Genomic DNA, 8,307 nt, shown 5'->3' with positions numbered 1-8,307 from the left:
GGACAAAAAGAGGGAGAAGATAGTCTCACATCAACTAGGCGTATCAACAGGCTATGGAGATGCCCATCAATAGATATAAATGTGAATGAGTAGGGATTGCCATGCAACGGATGCACCAGAGCTATAAATATATGAAAGCTCAACAAAAGAAACTAAGTGGGTGTGCATCCAACTCGCTTACTCACGAAGACCTAGGGCATTTTGAGGAAGCCCATCATTGGAATATACAAGCCAAGTTCTATAATGAAAAATTCCCATTTAGTATATGAAAATGACAACATAGGAGACTCTCTATCATGAAGATCATGGTGCTACTTTGAAGCACAAGTGTGGAAAAAGAGATAGTAGCATTGTCCCTTCTCTCTTTTTCTCTCATTTTATTTTTTTTATTTTCTCTTTATTTTCTCTTTTTTTTCTTTGGCCTTTCTTTTTTTCTTTTTGGCCTTTCTCTTTTTCTTTCTCTTTTTTTTTGTAAAGTCCGAAGTCTCATCCCGACTTGTGGGGGAATCATAGCCTTCATCATCCTTTCCTCACTGAGACAATGCTCTAATAATGAAGATCATCACACTTTTATTGATTTACAACTCAAGAATTACAACTCAAAGCTAGAACAAGATATGACTCTATATGAATGCCTCCGGCGGTGTACCGGGATATGCAATGAATCAAGAGCGACATGTATGAAAATTATGAAGTGGCTTTGCCACAAATACGATGTCAACTACATGATCATGCAAAGAGCGATATGGCAATGATGGAACGTGTCATAATAAACGGAACGGTGGAAAGTTGCATGGCAATATATCTCGGAATGGCTATGGAAATGCCATAATAGGTAGGTATGGTGGCTGTTTTGAGGAAGGTAAATAATGGGTGCAATACCAGCGAAAGTTGCGCGATATAATAGAGGCTAGCAAAGTGAAAGGATGAGTGTGCGTATATCCATGGACTCACATTAGTCATAAAGAACTCATATACTTATTGCAAAAGTCTACTTAGCCCTCGAAGCAAAGTACTACTACGCATGCCCCAAGAGGGATAGATTGGTAGGAAAAGACCATCGCTCGTCCCTGACTGCCACTCATAAGGAAGACAATTAAAAGAGCACCTCATGTAACAAATTTGTCACACAACTTTTACCATATGTGCATGCTACAGGACTTGCCAACTTCAACAAAAGTATTTCTCAATTTCATAATTACCCACTAGCATGACCCTAACATTACTACCTTTATATCTCAAAACAATTATCAAGCATCAAATTTATCATAGCATCCAATTCACTTCCTATGATAGTTTTTATTATACCCAACTTGGATGATCATCATTCTAGGACCAACTTTGTAACCAAAGCAAATACCATGCTGTTATAAAAGACTCTCAAAATAATATAAGTGAAGCATGAGGGACTAGCAATTTCTACAAAATATAACCACCGCCGTGCTCTAAAAGATATAAGTGATGCACTAGAGCAAATGACAAACTACTCCGAAAGATATAAGTGAAGATCAATGAGTAGTCGAATAATTATGAAACTATGTGAAGACTCTCTAACATTAAGGAATTTCAGATCTTGGTATTGTAATCAAGCAGCAAGCAAAACAAAATAAAATGACATTGCAAGGATAGCACAACTCATGTGAAGAAGCAAAAACTTAGGCTCAACCGATACTAACCGATAGTTGTTGAAGAAGAAAGGTGGGATGCCTACCGGGGCATCCCCAAGCTTAGATGCTTGAGACTTCTTGAAATATTATCTTGGGGTGCCTTGGGCATCCCCAAGCTTGAACTTTTGTGTCTACTTAATTCCTCTCGTATCACGGTTTCTCTTTTTATCAAAAGCTTCATCCACACCAAACTCAACAAGAACTCGTGAGATAGGTTAGTATAAACCAATGCAAAACCTTATCATTTTCTATTGTAACAAATTACTAAAATTATTATTCAACATTGCATACTAAATGCCTCTGCATATTTAATACTCCTATCCTCAGATAGAATCATTAAACAAGCAAACATATGCAAATAATGCAACCATAACAGCAATCTGTCAAAACAGTACAGTCTGTAAAGAATGCAAGAGTATCAATACTTAACTAACGCCAAAAATTATGAAATAAAATTTCCACTGTATTAAATTTATCAGATCTCATCATTCAAAAGGTTTCAACATTATATCATGCTCTGACTTTTCTAGGGAATTTTTGCAACATCGGTAAACTTTCTGTTTTCAAACAGCAACATGTATACTAGCAAAATAAGCATGGCAAAGGCTATCCTTGACATTTTTATTGAAAATAAAGATGCAAAACATTATTCTAAATAACATAAAGCAAATACTAACAAAATAAAATGACTCTCCAAGCAAAACACATATCATGTGGTGAATAAAAATATAGCTCCAAGTAAAGTTACCGATGAACGAAGGCGAAAGAGGGGATGCCATCCGGGGCATCCCCAAGCTTAGGCTTTTGGTTGTCCTTGAATATTATATTGGGGTGCCTTGGGAATCCCCAAGCTTAGGCTCTTTCCACTCCTTATTCCATAGTCCATCGAATCTTTACCCAAAACTTGAAAACTCCACAACACAAAACTCAACAGAAAACTCGTAAGCTCCGTTAGTATAAGAAAATAAAACCACCACTTAGGTACTGTAATAAACTCATTCTAAATTCATATTGGTGTAATATATACTGTATTCTAACTATATATGGTTCATACCACTTAATACTAGCCATAGATGCATCAAAATAAGCAAACAACACATAGAAAACAGAATCTGTCAAAAACAGAACAGTCTGTAGTAATCTGTATCAAACGTATACTTCTGGAACTCCAAAAATCCTACCAAATTAGGAAGTCCTAAGAAATTTGTGCACCAATACAGAGAAAAAAGAATCAGATCAAGAGAATGTTTCTGTGAATTAACAAAACTAATTTACTGGGTGCAAAAGTTTCCGATTTTCAGCAGGATCAACACAACTATCACCGTAAGCTATCCAAAAGGTCTTACTTGGCACTTTGTTGAAACAAAACCTATAAAACATGATTACTACAGTAGCATAATAATGTGAACACACAAAAACAGTAAGGATAAATATTGGGTTGTCTCCCAACAAGCGCTTTTCTTTAATGTCTTTCTAGCTAGGCATGATGATGGCAATGATGCTCACATAAAAGATAAGAATTGAAACATAACGGGAGCATCATGAAGCATATGACTAGCACATTTAAGTCTAACCCACTTCCTATGCATAGGGATTTTGTGAGCAAACAACTTATGGGAACAATAATCAACTAGCATAGGAAGGCAAAACAAGCATAACTTCAAGATTTTAAGCACATAGAGAGGAAACTTGACATTATTGCAATTCCTACAAGCATATGTTCCTCCCTCATAATAATTTTCAGTAGCATAATGAATGAATTCAACAATATAACCAGCAACTAAAGCATTCTTTTCATGATCTACAAGCATAGAAAATTTACTACTCTCCACAGAAGCAAATTTCTTCTCATGAATAATAGCGGGAGCAAACTCAACAAAATAATTATCATGTGAGGCATAATCCAATTGAAAACTAAAATCATGATGACAAGTTTCATGGTTATCATTATTCTTAATAGCATACAAGTCATCACAATAATCATCATAGATAGGAACTTTATTCTCATAATCAATTGGAACCTCTTCCGAAATAGTGGAATCATCACTAAATAAAGTTGACACTCTTCCAAGTCCACTTTCATGTTCATCACAATAAGATTCAACATCCTCCAAAATAGTGGGATAACTACTTTCTAAATTTGACACTCTTCCAAACCCACTTTCATCAATATAATCATCATAAATAGGAGGCGTGCTATCATCATAATAAATTTGCTCATCAAAACTTGGGGGACAAAAAATATCATATTCATCAAACATAGCTTCCCCAAGCTTGTGGCTTTGCATATCATTAAAATCATGGATATTCAAGGAATTCATACTAACAACATTGCAATCATGCTCATCATTCAAAGATTTAGTACCAAACATTTTAATGCATTCTTCTTCTAGCACTTGAGCACAATTTTCCTTTCCATCATACTCACGAAAGATATTAAAAAGACGAAGCGTTTGAGACAAACTCAAATCCATTTTTTGTAGTTTTCTTTTATAAACTAAACTAGTGATAAAACAAGAAACAAAAAGATTCGATTGCAAGATCTAAAGATATACCTTCAAGCACTCACCTCCCCGGCAACGGCGCCAGAAAAGAGCTTGATGTCTACTACACAACCTTCTTCTTGTAGACGTTGTTGGGCCTGCAAGTGCACAGGTTTGTAGGACAATAGCAAATTTCCCTCAAGTGGATGACCTAAGATTTATCAATCCGTAGGAGGCGTAGGATGAAGATGGTCTCTCTCAAACAACCCTGCAACCAAATAACAAAGAGTCTCTTGTGTCCCCAACACACCCAATACAATGGTAAATTGTATAGGTGCACTAGTTCGGCGAAGAGATGGTGATACAAGTGCAATATGGATGGTAGATAAAGGTTTTTGTAATCTGAAATAATAGAACAGCAAGGTAACTAATGGTAAAAGCGAACGTAAACGGTATTGCAATGATAGGAAACAAGGCCTAGGGTTCATACTTTCACTAGTGCAAGTTCTCTCAACAATAATAACATAGATAGATCATATAACAATCCCTCAACATGCAACAAAGAGTCACTCCAAAGCCACTAATAGCGGAGAACAAACGAAGAGATTATGGTAGGGTACGAAACCACCTCAAAGTTATTCTTTCGGATCGATCTATGAAAGAGTTTGTACTAGAATAACACCTTAAGACACAAATCAACCAAAACGCTAATGTCACCTAGATACTCCATTTTCACCTCAAGTATCCGTGGGCATGATTATACGATATGCATCACACAATCTTAGATTCATCCAACCAACACAAAGTACTTTAAAGAGTGCCACAAAGTTTCTACCGGAGAGTCAAGAAAACGTGTGCCAACCCCTATGCATAGGTTCATGGACGGAACCCGCAAGTTGGTCACCAAAACATACATCAAGAGGCACGTGAAATCCCATTGTCACCACAGATAAGCACGGCAAGACATACATCAAGTTTTCTCATCATAAAGACTCAATCCAATAAGATAACTTCAAGAGGAAACTCAATTCATCACAAGAGAGTAGAGGGGGAGAAACACCATAAGATCCAACTATAATAGCAAAGCTCACGATACATCAAGATCGTGTGAATTTGAGAACACGAGAGAGAGAGAGAGAGATCAAACACATAGCTACTGGTACATACCCTCAGCCCCGAGGGTGAACTACTCCCTCCTCGTCATGGAGAGCGTCGGGATGATGAAGATGGCCACCGGTGATGGGTTCCCCCTCCGGTAGGGTGCCCGAACAGACTCCCGAGAGGTTTTTGGTGGCTACAGAGGCTTTCGGCAGCGGAACTCCCGATCTATCTTGATATTCGATGGTTTTAGGGTACGTAGGCTTATATAGGCGAAAGTAGTCGGTCGGGAGGTGCTCGAGGGGTCCATGAGACAGGGGGGGCGCCCTGTAGGGGGGGCGCACCCCCCTATCTCCTGGGCTCCTCGAGTATCTTCTGACTTGGACTCCACGTCTCCAGGATGATATTCTTCCAAAAAATCATGTTGCCGAAGGTTTCATTCCGTTTGGATTCCATTTGATATTCCTTTTCTTCGAAATACTGAAACAGGTAATAAAACAGCAATATGGGCTGGGCCTTCGGTTAGTAGGTTAGTCCCAAAAATTATATAAATGTGTAAAATAAAGCCCATAAACATCCAAAAGGGGTAATATAATAGCATGGAACAATCAAAAATTATAGATACGTTGGAGACGTATCACTCAACCAAGCCATCTCCAAGCAACGACGACAAGTCAAGTTACAAGAAAGCTTCGACAACCTCAAGTCATCCTCTTCCTACTACAAGCAACTTCAAGCCGCGCGCTTCATCTTCTACTCCAACCGATGAGACCGTCAAGACAAGCTCCTTCAAGTGTTTCACTTGCGGCGGCTGAGGCCACAAGTCTTTCCAATGCACCAACAAGCGCACCATGATCCTCAACGACGATGGAACCTATGACTCCATGAGTGAAGAGGAAATGGAAGCCCTTGAGCAAGTGAACAAAGATGAAGATGATCAAGTATTTTGTGATGAGTATTCGAGCCCCACTCTTGTTGTCTCCAAAGTCTTGACTCTTCAACATCAACAAGACGAAGACCAACGATGCCACATCTTCCACACAAAGGTCGGCATCAATGGAAGGTCCATCAAATTCATCATCAATGGAGGTAGTTGTCACAACTTGGCAAGTGAAGAACTATGCTCCAAGATACAATTGGTCAAGATGAAGCACCCGCATCCATACAAAGTCCAATGGCTAAGCGATTCTGGCACTATAAAAGTTGAGCATACGGTCAAGGTTTCCTTCAAAATTGGAGCATATGAAGACACTTTGGAGTGTGATGTTGTCCCGATGTCCGTTTTCCACCTCCTTCTTGGTCGACCATGGCAATTTGACCGTGGCGTCATCCACAACGGGCGTACCAATGACTATAGCTTCAAGATGAAAGGGAAGGAATATGTGCTACGACCTATGTCTCCTAGTCAAGTGATCACCGACAAGCAAGCCACCCATCATGGAGAAAAGAGTGAGAAAGTGATCCACCCAAAAGAGAGTGAGATCCACAAGCCAAAACCGAGTGCCTCCACAATGAGCGACAAGAAAAACTTCGTCCTATTTGCCACCAAAAGTGTGGTGAGAGAAGTGTGTGAGAACCCATCGAGTGTTATGCACTTTGTCCTTGTGTGCAAGGACAGGGAACCAAAAACTAACATCTCTCATGATCTACCTTTAGTGTTCTCTTCTCTTTTGTAGGAATTCCAAGATGTTTTCCCCGATGAGCTACCTCCGGGTCTACCTCCACTACGAGGCATTGAGCACTGAATCGACCTCATCCCCGGAGCACCTCTACCTAACAAAGCTCCATACCGTGTCAACCCCGAAGAAACTAAGGAGATCCAACGGCAAGTACAACAACTCATCGACAACGGACATGTACGTGAAAGCTTAAGCCCTTGTGTCGTTCCGGTTATACTTGTGCCCAAGCAAGATGGTAGTTTTCGCATGTGCTCGAATTGTAGACCTATCAATGCTATTACCGTTCGTTATAGGCATCCCATTCTTCGCCTAGATGATATGGTGCTCGAATTGTAGACCTATCAGTGCTCGGCGCGATCGGTGCCTAGCGTCCATAAAGCGACTGTATTCATAGAATAGTTTGGTGTACATCGCCCGTATTTGCTAGTATTAAATAATCACTGCTGGCTCACGTACACTAGCAGGCACACGAGTGCAACACAGCTGCATAGCAGGCACATGAGATTCAGCACACCTGCGTGTCTCGTTTACGCGCGCAACAGTCCCTACCTCATGTACACACCACGGAATTGACTCAGTCAACATGTTTGGTTTTTTTGTTTTTCTTCAAGTTTCTCTTATTCAACATTATATTTCGGTTTTCTCCAAAAAATTTCACTTGGTTTTTATTTTTTTCCTTTCTTTTTCATTATACTTCTTTCCATATGCGAAAAACATATTTTTCTTTCTTTTTCATTATACTTCCTCCCATACGCAAAAAACATTTTTTTAATAAGCGATCAACATTTTTTGGGTATACACGTGCAATGTAGTCCGAACGTTTATTCAACATTTTTTACAAACTAGTTCAACACTTCGATACTTTATTCAACATTTTTTCAAAATACTTGGTTGACATTTTTATATATTCGTTCAGCATTTTTTTAGTATGTCTTCAACTTTTCAAATACTTTATTCAGTAATTTTCAAATTCTAGTTTAACATTTCCCATACACTCGTCAAGATTTTTAATACCTGTTCAACAGTTAAATGCTTATTAAACATTTTCAAGTTTTTTGTTCATCATTTTTTCATATCTCTGGGTCAACGTTTTCTAATACTTATTTCAACAAAAAAATCAAAAATAGTTGTTCGACATTTTTTTCAAATCGTTGTTCAACATTTTTTAATACTTATTTCACCATTTCTTCAAATACTTGTTCAACGTCTTATAAAATACATGATCAACTTTCTCATTCACATATGCATTCCATTGTATCAATTTCTTTTGTTTAGATGATAATGATTTTTCAGGTTTGCATTCCCTCCTTTTTTTAGAATGATTACTTAACTTTTCTTAACATGAAGCAGAAAACTCAACATTAAGCGAACCTTACTCAA

Source organism: Triticum dicoccoides, chromosome 7B (genome assembly GCF_002162155.2).
Source record: "Triticum dicoccoides isolate Atlit2015 ecotype Zavitan chromosome 7B, WEW_v2.0, whole genome shotgun sequence".
Taxonomy (NCBI): Eukaryota; Viridiplantae; Streptophyta; class Magnoliopsida; order Poales; family Poaceae; genus Triticum; species Triticum dicoccoides.
This window is presented reverse-complemented; position numbering follows the sequence as displayed.